Below are 13254 nucleotides of genomic sequence, written 5' to 3' on the forward strand. Positions count from 1 at the left end.
AAACAGAAACATCAGAGTTTGGAGCAAAGAAAAGTTTATTGCAAGGGCCAAGGAAGGAGGATGGGTGGGTGGCTCATGCTTAAAAACCTGAACTCTCCAAAGGGTTTCAGCAAAGCATTTTTAAAGGCAAGGTGAGGGAGGGGCAACCCAGGGTATATGATCAGCTCATGCACAATTCTCTGACTTCTTGTTGGTGATCAATCCTTGGGAGCCAGAAGGCCTGGGGCTTGCATGCTCATGATCATCAAGTAGGTAATTTCTTCCATTTTCTAATGGTTTTAACATCTGAAAAAACTCAGGAAATATGCATCAGGTACTATTATCTAGGTACTTCAGAGAGGAGCTACAGCAGAGGACATGGGGAAGGGGCCTGTCCTGGGAAGGCCACATTGGGTTCTGCTCAGTTACATTCTCACTGGACATGAGGACTCATACTTTTCAAGTGTTCCAGGAAGTTTCCAGTTATTATTTCATCAAAATGTGGTTGGCATCCATTCTTTTTATTTTTCTTTCCTTCTGGATTTACATATAGGCTGACACACATGCTTACATACATACACACAAACTGATTTTTCCATCCTATCATCTATATCTCTTTAATTTGTATCCATATTTTATTTTCCTGTGTTATATATCAATCAGTCACAATTTCTCTCTTAAGCTCTATATAATCTATTCTTAATAATTCCACTAAGGTTTGATTTTTCACAATTAAAATTTTCATTTGTATAGGTGTCACTCTGTATCAAATTTACCTGTTCATTTTGACAGCCTCTTATGTTTTATTCATTTATCTAATTTATCTAGTTAAGTATTTTATCTAATTAAACATTTATCTAGTTAAGTATTCCAAAGACATCTCCTCTAAATTCTTTATCTCACTTTGAATATCCAAACCTCCTACTGATTGTTTTTTCTCCTTTCTCTCTCAGCATTTTGTGTATGTTTGATAATTTTTGGTTATGAGTCTATTTTTTGTTTTGTTTTGTTTTTACTGTGAGACTCCTATATACCTGCATTGGGGGGAAAAAGATAATTTTCTTCTTCCATGGACCACAGAGGAACACTAGCCAGAAAATACTAAGAAAAGTGTACAGATCAAATGTGAAAGCCACAGATTCAACTGCTCCTCTTTGCAGACTCAAATCTACATGACAGAAAAGATTATAGGGCTACATGTTCTCTAACCATTTCAACTTTTTGTATCTGCCCGTAGCTTAGTCTCCCAGGCCCCCAAATATGCTTTTTTTGGCGAAGGGGAGTGTCTTTGAAGATCTCTTCTGCCACTCCTAGGTACAGAAATGCTACAGAGAAGGTGTCTTACCCATGGCAAATTTGTTCTATAGGCAGAGGTGCTTCCAAGACACCCAGGTTGCCCTACACACATAAGTAGAAGTTTATTTCTTCTATTTTTATCAAATTTGGCTATGTTGATTTCATTTTGTTTTTGGTTTAGTGCAACTCCCTTATTGATAAATTTCAGTAAATTTGAATTTTATTATTTCTCAATAGACATAGGTATTAAAATCATCTGGTCCTAGATTTTATTCAGAGGATAGTTTTTAGTGAAAGTTTAATTTTTAAAAGGTTAATTATGTATTTACATTCACAATATCTTTTGTGTTCAACATAAGTTGTTTGTAATTAAGTAAATCATTCATGTCATGGAGAATTTTACTTTTAATTCTATATTCTTGAGAATATAATTTCAAACTTTTCTTCTCTAAATTTCTTTGGTATCTCTGTAGAATTTTCATCCTTAGTATAATTTTGAGGGGTTTTTTTTGGTGATTTTTAAAACATTTTTAATTGGATTGACTAGTCATTTATCTATTTATGGAAATAATTCTAAGCTTTGTTTGCCAGTTCTACTTTTCCCCTCCTTAAAATCAGTCCATTTATCCTTTACTGATTTATTCTCCATCTCCAGGCATATTTTGGTTCACTGTTAAAATATCTTGTTTTAACAAACTAAATTATTTCTTCTGAGCATTCCTGAAAGTCATGCCATGTAAGTTTTGATAGTATCATTATTATCTAAGTGGAAATGCAAATCCTGTCTTTGCTCCTCCTCTTTTTGTCTCTATGATCTTTGTCATGTTACTTTTCTGTGCCTCAGTTTACACTTCTGTAAAGTAGGACTGATAATAATAACTATCTCATAGAGAAGTCTTTAGGATCAATGAAGTAATAAATGTAAACAAAGCCTGCCAAGCCATAAGGTCTATAAAAATATTAAATTGCATTGTTATTATTGTTATTGGTATTATTATACATAACTTTCATTCACTTATTATGGGACTCTCTTAAGCAAGTATCTATGGTTTAGTTCTAGTGTTCTCTATTTTTGCTATTAATTGTAATGTTATTTGCACTATAATTAGGTAATTATTTCTATTCTATTCTTTATAGCTATTTATTTTGATTTTTAAATGGGCCTTATATATAATTTGCTTAAATATTAGTTTCATAGGGACTTCAAAGGAACGTGTACTGTGTATGTGTTTGTAAACTTTTCCTTTTACATCATTTAGATCTTGTCTATTAGTATATTTTTATTGTAAGGCTGTACTTACAGATATCCTCTCTCTTCAGCTTCCAGACACATGGGGTGTGGAGTTAAGAGTGGAGATTATACACCTAGTTCTGGTCAACAAGCTATTAACAGAGATAATGTGGACTATGTTAGGTTTCAAGCATTTAATACTCACCCCAGTTCTCTAGCCATCTCTTTTCTTCTACAACAAAAATGGAGAAAGTCTTGTCTTAAAATATTAAGTCAAGATATCAAGCAGCCTGAATTACTGAATCATCATATGGAGGACAATGGATTTGAAGAGTCACTAGGTCTGCAGGGGACTTTGAGTGAATGAAACACAATTTTTTTTTATTATTTTTTATTAAGCCACAAAGATTTTGGGATTACTTGTTAGCTACAGTAGGCTGAATGTCCTCAAAACTCAACTTGGGTTGGAACCTGAGGACAGAGCATCTTTGAATTATTGAGAGGTGAGGGGCAGGTATGTCAGGCCAGAGGGTACAAGTAAAGGTACTGAGGAAAATGTGTAGAGATCAGCCTGGCAGCATCTAGACGGCAAGCATTTGTCCTGGTCAAAGATGGCACAGGGATTGGCCTCTACAAGAGAACCTGATTCCAGGATTTTCACCTGGCCAATTCTGCAGGACAGAGAACACAGTGAAACTCACCTACAAGAAAAGAACACAGGAGAAATATATAGCATGGAATGGTTTCTTTACTCTGATCTAAGAGTATGATTTAGAGTGTTTAATTACAGTTTGCTAAGGATTGCTGCTCTTCAGAGAAAAGCAAAACTATGCAGGTAGTAGTGACTATTGATTTTGGCACAATAATTACCAGAAGAGTTTATAAGTCAGCTATTCATCAAATCCAGAGGAAATATTACACACATATCACATATTAAAAGAAAATAACCCCAAACTGATGTCCTTGGTGCAGTCTGAAAACTGGCACCAACTGAATTTTTCTAAGGTCCTTACTACCTCAGATAACAACCTTACAAAAGGATGCTCAAAGACCAGGTGATCAGGATATTCAGGAGAAAGTCTAGTGATATGGTAGCTGCTTACCTTTTAATTATCAAACTCAATGGAGTAAAATTAATATATATATATATATAATATTATATAATATTATATATATGATAGGATTATCTAATAGGTCTTTGAATAAATGATCATCTCACATGTATGTGGTCTGACTGTGCAGGAAATTTGAATCTGTCAAATGCACAGTGAAACTGCCTGGAACCCTCGAGAAAGACAATTATCATGTGACATAAAACAATGGTATTTAAAAATAAAAAGTAGATATCAGAGTTTATAAATAAGGAAAAGCTCTTCATCCCAGAAAGAGATGGGCAGGAAGGATGTGATCTAAAACTTTAAATAAAAAGAGAAAAAATAATCTTATAAGAAGAATACTAAATTGTAAATTATAAATTTACATTTTTCTTCTTGCATTTAAATACCATGTCTTTCATTCTTTACTGAAAGCTATAACATGATGGAGGAAGAAAGTTACAATGTTCCATGAAAAATTATGTATTATTTTCTTTTTTTTTTTTCCCCTATGCAGGCCTGTCACTGTCGTGGCCTCTCCTGTTGCGGAGCACAGGCTCCAGACACACAGGCTCAGTGGCCATGACTCATGGGCCCAGCCACTCTGTGGCATGTGGGATCTTCCCGGACCAGGGCATGAACCCACATACCCTGCATTGGCAGGCGGACTCTCAACCACTGTGCCACCAGAGAAGATCTCGTTCAGACTCTGTGAAAGTGGCTGTGGATGACTAAGACTGACAGAATCTTTGCTATAAGGGTGACAATAAAGGCAACACATTCACAGTGCCATTCTCCACAACATGGCCATTCTGTTACGCCTTTAAGGCAAGCATAAATATCTACCCAAGGTTTATTATTGCACCTTCAAAGAGATTCCACTAGAACTATGCTTTGGAGCTTAAAAAAATGTTATTGAAATATACTTTATTAATAACATTGTGTTAGTTACAGATGTACAGCAAAGTAATTCAGTTTCATTGTAGAAATGTTTATTTAGGTCTTCTGCCTATTTTTTGATTGGGTTGTGGTTTTTTTTTGTTTGTTTGTTTGTTTTTTGTTTTTCTTTTCATTCTGAGCTATATGAGCTCCTGGATTTTTAATTTATCAAGAGCCATTCCTTTTGTTCTAAGATTAACTAGATTCTAAATCTTTATTTAGGCTCTCCTCCTACATGAAGTATCTTCTTACTTAGTTAAGATCAATCTTTTGAATAAATATCTTAGTCTCTAGTTGATCGTTATCGAATATAACTTTAGCTTACCTAGCTCAGGACGGATAGCTCATGGTGAATAGTCCAATATTCAGTCCAAGAAAGGAAAAGTAAATTTATATAAGCTGATTTAAGTGGACCCTTTTCCTCTTTTGTGTGATGTTTTCTTATATTTCTTATAAAATATCTTGCTCTAGATTTGTTATTTCTATCCTATTTTGACTTATACATGTGTATCCTAAGCTATTTCTATCTGCTTAGTTGTAACCAAGATTTTTCTGTCAGCTTTGTTAACAAAGTACAGAAACTTTCCATTAAAATAAAGATTTTAAACACAGGGTCTAAAAATAACTAAAACTGCTGTTATTAAGTGTTTTGGTTTTAAGAGAAGAATCAGTAAGTACAATATCTTGAAGGAAAGGAATTCTATTAATCAAAAACATTAACATTTTTGACACAGACCCTGGTATTATGGATAAAATACCCAGGAGCAAAGCTTAACACTGTTCCTTACTCTATCATCTGGAGCAAGGCCTTTAATTGCTCTGAGATGGTCATCTCATAGAATTGCCTTTAAGAGTACATGCTCTAGTTGAGTATATTGTATTAAAATTATTTTATGGCAATTTTGAAAGAAAGAAAAACATATTTAAGGAAAATGACCTTTTATATGCCATCTAAATACCCAACCCAGTTCACCTTTAGATGGAATGCCAACAAGTGGCTGGCAACATTCTACTATAATTTTATTGTATTACAAGTTTAATATGGTAATCTTAATTGTTATGGTGGTTAGGAGTAGTTTACTAGGACAAATTGTTGATACTTATAACTCGATGCCTTAGGGATCTTTTATTTTCACATTGTATACAGAGCTAAAAGATTATGTGAATATACGTAAAAGTCTCTAAAAAAGTAGAGGGTTTGAGATCATTATAAAGCCAAGAAAGCCTTGAAACAGAAATAGAAATATCTTGGTTTAATGTCTCACTTTTGAGCTGTGTGCAGAAGATGCCCTGGCAACAAGAGATTAAATGTGTAAGTTTGAGATCACCAAGCAGCATGTTATATCCATAAGCTTCTGCTACTAAAATCTCCAAACAAGGGAGAGGAATGCATGGGATATGAATTATTATTTCCAAATATAATTATGAATCATTCATAGATTCAAAATAAATAAGTGTGTTTTAGGGAGGGCAGTATATTCTTAAAGAATGTAGAGCTGTATGTGTGTGCTTACAATATTTTATTCATAGTTTACTTTTTGTCCATTTTTACTCAGGCCTTCCCCTTCCCACTGTAGAGAATTTGCCTTGAAGACTCAGATCTGTCAAATCATGACAAATATCTTACCAGCTGGTCTTTTACATACTTGCTAATGGAAAATAATAGTTGTCATAAATAGAGTTATTCAATTAACTCTTCCCCTCACCAATGATGCCAGAATTCCTGCTACTTCCCTGATCAATATAGGAACAGTTTTCCTGAGTTCTTCTTTGTTCCACCTGTGTTCCATACATTAAATAACTTGTTTTCTTTTTGGCACAGTTTCTATTTATCACAACTGTTCCCATTTCCTTCCTCACTAGTTTTACCCTCAGGAATCTACACTCTATCCATTCCATCATGCATTGGCTCAGGAATCTTCCAAAGTCTGAATAACTTAATAATTAATATTTATGGGGTGTTTAAAATAATGTTATCTCAAGATTAATATACAATAACTGGTTTTGATGAGAAGTATCAAGGTTATACTTATTTTTGCTGTAGAATCTTTATAATAAACCTTATAAATAGGTATTCCTTAATTAAGGAGTCACTCTAGACTTCTGGAATAACCATATAAGAACATAATCTTAGCTAAGTGTTTTTTGATGGGAATTTGTATACAAATTTTGCAGTGGAATCCTAAAAGAAAAATATGTTGTTATGCTTCTCTTGTTGATATGCTTTCTTAGTGTCGGTGCTACTTGAATAAGAACATTGTTTATGGTAATACTGTCTAATGTGATTGCTTTTCTAGTTAAAGCAGCATATGGAAGTCCTGTCACAACATTTTGATTGTCTCAGGGAAGATATGGAACTTAAATCAGTGTCTAATTGTTAGATGTATATACTGCTGTCAAATAAATTATATTATTTTCCCCACTGAAACTGATAAAAAATTGAAATATTAAATCTAGTATAATTTTTAATGTAGTTAGAACAAAAAAGAGAATACTCCTAAAAAGTGCTCTATTGACATGTTCATAGAAGTTATTTTATAATAGAGAAAACTTTTAACAAATTTTAATACTATAAGTATCCCAAAATAGTGTGACATTTGAACTCTGGCATGCTCAATGGAATAGTATGCAGACATTAATAAAATGATGACATCATAATCTTGAACAGACACTTATAGTGGAATATGACTAAAGCATGACCTCACTTGAAAAACAAATGTACACATATTAGAAAAATAAATCAAAGGAAATAAGGCCTTAAAATCTGACTGACCTACTTTTCACCATGGTCTATTAAACTTCTGAACTGTGACCACCTGTTTTAACATAACCTAGCTATCCATACCATGAATTAAGATGATCTGAGTCAACATGACTTAGTTATTTGGTCCAAGGAAACTTTTCCTGGGAAGGACTAAACTGTAAACCAATAAATAACCTTACTGTTTGCATCAGGAGTCCCATGCAGATCAATGATCTAATATAGCAATCTCCTTGGAAAACAGCCCCCTTAAGAAGCAACTGTTTAATTTCCAAGACTAACTTCAACAGCCTCAGCTTTCTATGTCTACCAATCTTAAACTATTACATCAAAAATTTTGTCTAGTCCCCAGCAGTTCCTCTCCCTGGAATATCTACATTTGAGTCAGACCCCAAATCCTATAAGTATTAATTTTGACTCCTTACTTAGACATTACTGCCTTTCACTTTGTCAAGATATTCTCCCTTACTGCTGACAGTTCTAGCAAATTTAGTTCCATTTTACTAATATGTTATATGTTTGAGGAGCTCAATTCAATGATTTTTTTTTAATTTTTATTTTACTTCTTAAAATTTTTATTGGAGTATAGTTGATTTACAATGCTGTGTTAGTTTCAGGTGTACAGAAAAGTGAATCAGTTACACATATACATATATCCATTATTTTTTAGATTTCTTTCCCATTTAGGTCACCACAGAGCACTGAGTAGAGTTCCCTATGCTATACAATACATTCTCATTAGTTATCTATTTTATAGATAGTAGTGTATATAAATCAATCCTAATCTCCCAATTCATCCCATCCACCTCTTTCCCCTTTGGTAGCCATAAGTTTGTTCTCCATATGTGTCACTCTTTTTCTGCTTTGCAAATAAGTTCATCTGTATCATTTTTCTAGATTCCACATATAAGTGATATTACACAATATTTGTTTTTCTCTTTCTGACTTTCTTCACTCTATATAACAATCTCTAGGACCTTCCATGTCTCTACAAATGGCACTATTCTGTTCCTTTTTATTGCTGAGTAATATTCCATTGTATATATGTACCACATCTTCTTTATCCATTCTTCTGTTGATGGATATTTAGGTTGCTTCTATGTCCTGGTTACTGTAAATAGTGCTGCAATGAACATTGGGGTGCATGCATCCTTTTGAATTCTGGTTTTCTCTGGATATATGCCTAGAAGTGGAATTGCTAGGTCACATGGTAGTTCTATTTTTAGGATTTTAAGGAAACTCCATACTGTTCTCCGTAGTGGCTGTACCAATTTACATTCCCACCAGTAGTGTAGGAGGGTCCCCTTTTCTCCACACCCTCTCCAGCATTTACTGTTTGTAGATTTTTTTGATGATGGTCATTCTGACCTGTGTGAGGTGATACCTCATCGTAGTTTTGATTTGCATTTCTCTAATAATTAGTGATGTTGAGCAGCTTTTCATGTGTTTGTTGGTCATCTATATCTCTTCTGTGGAGAAATGTCTTTTTAGGTCTTCTGCCCATTTTTTTGATTGGGTTCTTTGTTTTCTTGATATTGAGCTGCATGAGCTGTTTGTAAATTTTGGAAATTAGTGCCTTGTCAGTTGCTTCACTTGCAAGTATTTTATCCCATTCTGAGGGCTGTCTTTCCATTTTGTTTATGGTTTCCTTTGCTGTGCAAAAGCTTTTAAGATTAATAAGGTCCTCTTTGTTTATTTTTGTTTTTATTTTCACTACTCTAGGCAGTGGATTAAAAAAGATCTTGCTGTGATTTATTTCAAAGAGTATTCTGCATATGTTTTCCTCTGAGTCTTGTAGTATCCAACCTTACATCCAGGTCTTTAATCAATTTTGAGTTTATTTTTGTGTATGGTGTTAGGGAGTGTTCTAATTTCATTTTTTTTACATGTAGCTGTCCAGTTTTTCCAGCAGCATTTATTGAAAAGACTATCTTTTCTCCATTGTATATTCTTGCCTCCTTTGTTATAGATTAGGTGGCCATAGGCACATGGGTTTATCTCTGGATTTGCTATCCTGTTCCATTGATCTATATTTCTGTTTTTGTGCCAGTACCATACTGTTTTGATTACTGTAGCTTTTTAGTATAGTCTGAAGTCAGGGCACCTGATTCCTCCAGCTCTGTTCTTCTTTATCAAGATTGTTTTCACTATTCAGGGTCTTTTGTTTTTCCATACAAAATGTAAAATTTTTAACTCTAATTCTGTGAAAAATGCCATTGGTAATTTGATGGGGATTGCACTGAATCTGTAGATTGCTTTGAGTAGTATAGTCATTTTCACAATATTGATTCTTCCACTCCAATAAATGGTATATCTCTTCATCTGTTTGTGCCATCATTGATTTGTTTCATGAGTATCTTAGAGTTTCCTGAGTACAGGTCTTTTCCCTCCTTAGGTAGGTTTATTCCTATGTATTTTATTATTTATGATGCTATGGTAAATTGGATAATTTCCTTAATCTCTCTTTGTGATATTTCATTGTTAGTGTATAGGAATTCAAGAGATTTCTGTGTATTTATTTTGTATACTTCAAATTTACCAAATTCATTGATTAGCTCTAGTAGTTTTCTGGTAGCATCTTTAGGATTTTCTATGTATAGTATTATGTCATCTACAGACAATGACAGTTTTACTTCTTTTCTGATTTGGATTCCTTTTATTTCATTTTCTTCTCTGATAGTTGTGGCTAGGATTTCTAAAACTATGTAAAATAAAAATGGTGAGAGTGGACATCCTTATCTTGCTCCCAATTTGAGAGGAAATGCTTTCAGCTTTTCACCATTGAGTATGATGTTAGCTATAGGTTTGTAATATATATATATATATTTTGTGGTATGCAGGCCTCTCACTGTTGTGGCCTCTCCTGTTGTGGAGCACAGGCTCCAGACACGCAGGCTCAGTGGCCATGGGTCATGGGCCTAGCCGCTCCATGGCATGTGGGATCTTCCCAGACCGGGGCAAAAACCCGTGTCCCATGCATCGGCAGGAGGACTCAACCACTTCGCCACCAGGGAAGCCCTGTAATATATGGTTTTTTTTGTTTGTTTGTTTGTTTTATGTTGAGGTAGGTTCCCTCAAAGCCCACTTTCTTGAGAATTTTATCATAAATTTGTGTTGAATTTTGTCAAATGCTTTTACTGCATTTATTGAGATGATCATATGGTTTTTATTATTTTATTTTGTCAGGGGACATCTAGGTTGTTTTCTTCAGATCTTTGTTATTGTGAATAATGTTTCAATGGACATGGGAGTGCAGATATCACTTCAAGATCCTGATTTCATTCCCTTTGAATACATGCTAAGAAGTGTGACTGCTGGATTATATGGCAGTTTGTATTTTTAATTTTTTGAAGAACTGCCATTTTGTTTTCGATAATGACTATTCCAACTTATATTCCCACCAAAAGAGTTGCGTTTTCTCCATATCCTTAACAACACTTGTTATCTGTTGTCTTTTTGATAATATACATCAACATTTCACTGGGGTTTTGATTTGCTTGACTCTGATGACAAATGATGTTGAGTACAATATCACAAATCTGTTGCCAATTTGTCTTTTTTGGAAAATATTCAGTACTTTACCCATTTAATTATTTGTTTTGTTTTATTTTTTCAATTTTTTTACTATCATTATTATCATTATTATCATTATTATTGCTGTTTAGTTGTTTGCTATATATTTTGGATAATACTCGCTTATTGGATATATGGTTTTTGAATATTTTCTTCCATTCCATAAGTTGTCTTTTCATTTTTTGATGGTTTCCTTTGCTGTACAGAAACTTTTTAGTTTGATATAATTTCACTTGTTTATTTTTGCTTTTATTGCCTAAAGTTTTTGTGTCTTATCTAAAAAAATAATTGCCAAAAGCATTATAAAGCAGCTTTTCTCTATGTTTTCTTTTAGGAGTTTTATAATTTCAGGTCTTCAGTACATTTTGAATTAAATTTTTGTAAGGGTAAGATAAAGTTCCAATACCCTTCTTTTGCATATGGTGTCAAATTGTTCCAACACAATTTATCGAAGGGACTGTCCTTTCCTCATTATGTATCCTTGACACTCTTGTTATAGATTATTTGATTGTATATGTGTGGTTTTATTTCTGGGCTCTCTATTCTGTTCTAGTTGTCTATGTGTCTATTATTATGTCAGTACCATAATGCTTCAATCACTATAGTTTTGTATTACAATTTAATATCAGGATATGTGATCTTTCAACATTGTTCTCCTTCTTCAAGATTATTTTGACTATTTATAATTCCATATGAATCTTAAGATTGTTTTTTCTAATTATTTTTTTTTAAATTCCCTTTGGAATTTTGAAAAAGATTGCAATGAATCTGTAGATGGCCTTAGGTGGTATGGTTATTTTAGCGATGCTGTTTCAATCATTGAATATGAGAATATTTTTATTTATGTGTCTTCTATTTTTTTCATTAATATCTTTTGGTTTTCTGTCGACAGATCTTTCACTTCCTTTGTTAAATTTATTCTGAAGTATTATATTCTTTTTAATGTTTTTATATATGAGCATTGTTTTTTTAATTTCCTTTTCAGATAGTTCTTTGCTAATCTACAGACATGCAACTGATTTTTGTATATTGTTTCTGTTTTCTACAAATTTACAGAATTCATTTATTAGTTCTAATATTTTTAATAATGAATTTGCATATTTTAATATATAATACATGTCATCTGCAAATAGAAGCAGTTTTGCTTCCTCCTTTCTCATTTTGATGACTTTTATCTTCTTTTCTTGCCAAAATATTCACTCTGTTGAATAGAAGTAGCCAGAGTGGTCATCCTGTCTTGTTCTGATCTAAGAAAAAGTTTTCCAGTTTTCACTGTTAAGTTGATGTTATCTATGGCTTGTTGTGTATGTGTTTTTTTAACACCTTGATTAGAGTATAATTGCTTTACATTGCTGTGTTAGTTTCTGCTGTATAACAAAGTGAATCAGCTATACGTATATATGTATATCCCTATTTCCCCTCCCTCTTGTGTCTCCCTCCCATTCTCCTATCCCACCCCTTGAGGTGATCACAAAGCATGGAGCTGATCTCCCTGTGTTATGCGGCTGCTTCCCACTAGCTATCTATTGTACATTTGGTAGTGTATATATGTTAATGCCACTTTCTCACTTCTTCCTAGTTTACCCTGTCACCACCCCATGTCCTCAAGTCCATTTTCTATGTCTGCATCTTTATTCCTGTCTTACCCCTAGGTTCTTCAGAACCTTTTATTTTAAGGTTCCATATATATGTGTTAACATACAGTATTTGTTTTTCTCTTTCTGACTTATTTCACTCTCTATGACAGACTCTTAAGTCCATCCATCTCACTAAGAATAACTCATGGGTTTTATTATGTTAAGGTACATTCCTTTTATACCTAATTTTTAAAGAGGCTGTTAAATCATGAAAGGATGATCAATTTTGTCAAATACTTTTTCTACATCTATTGAGATGATCATATAATTTTTATTCTTTTTTATGCTAGAATGGTGTATTACATTTTTTGATTTGCATATGTTGAATCAGCTTTCCATCTCAGGGATAAATCCCACTTGATCCTGTTGTATGATTTTTTTTTTTTTTTGCGGTACACGGGCCCCTCACCGTTGTAGCCTCTCCCATTATGGAGCACAGGCTCCAGACACGCAGGCTCAGCAGCGATGGCTCACGGGCCCAGCTGCTCCACGGCATGTGGGATCTTCCTGGACCAGGGCACGAACCTGTGTCCCCTGCATAGGCAGGCGGACTCTCAACCACTGCACCACCAGGGAAGCCCTGTTGTAAGATTCTTTCAATTTGCTGTTAAATTTGTTTTACTAGTATTTTGTTGAGAATTTTTGAATCTTTATTTATAAGAGATATTGGTCTATAATTTTTTTTTCTTATAGTGCCCTTATCTAGTTTTGGTAAGAGAGTAACAATGTCCTCATAACATAAGT

The sequence above is a fragment of the Mesoplodon mirus genome (genome assembly GCF_964341445.2).
Source record: "Mesoplodon mirus genome assembly, chromosome: 14".
Taxonomy (NCBI): domain Eukaryota; kingdom Metazoa; phylum Chordata; class Mammalia; order Artiodactyla; family Ziphiidae; genus Mesoplodon; species Mesoplodon mirus.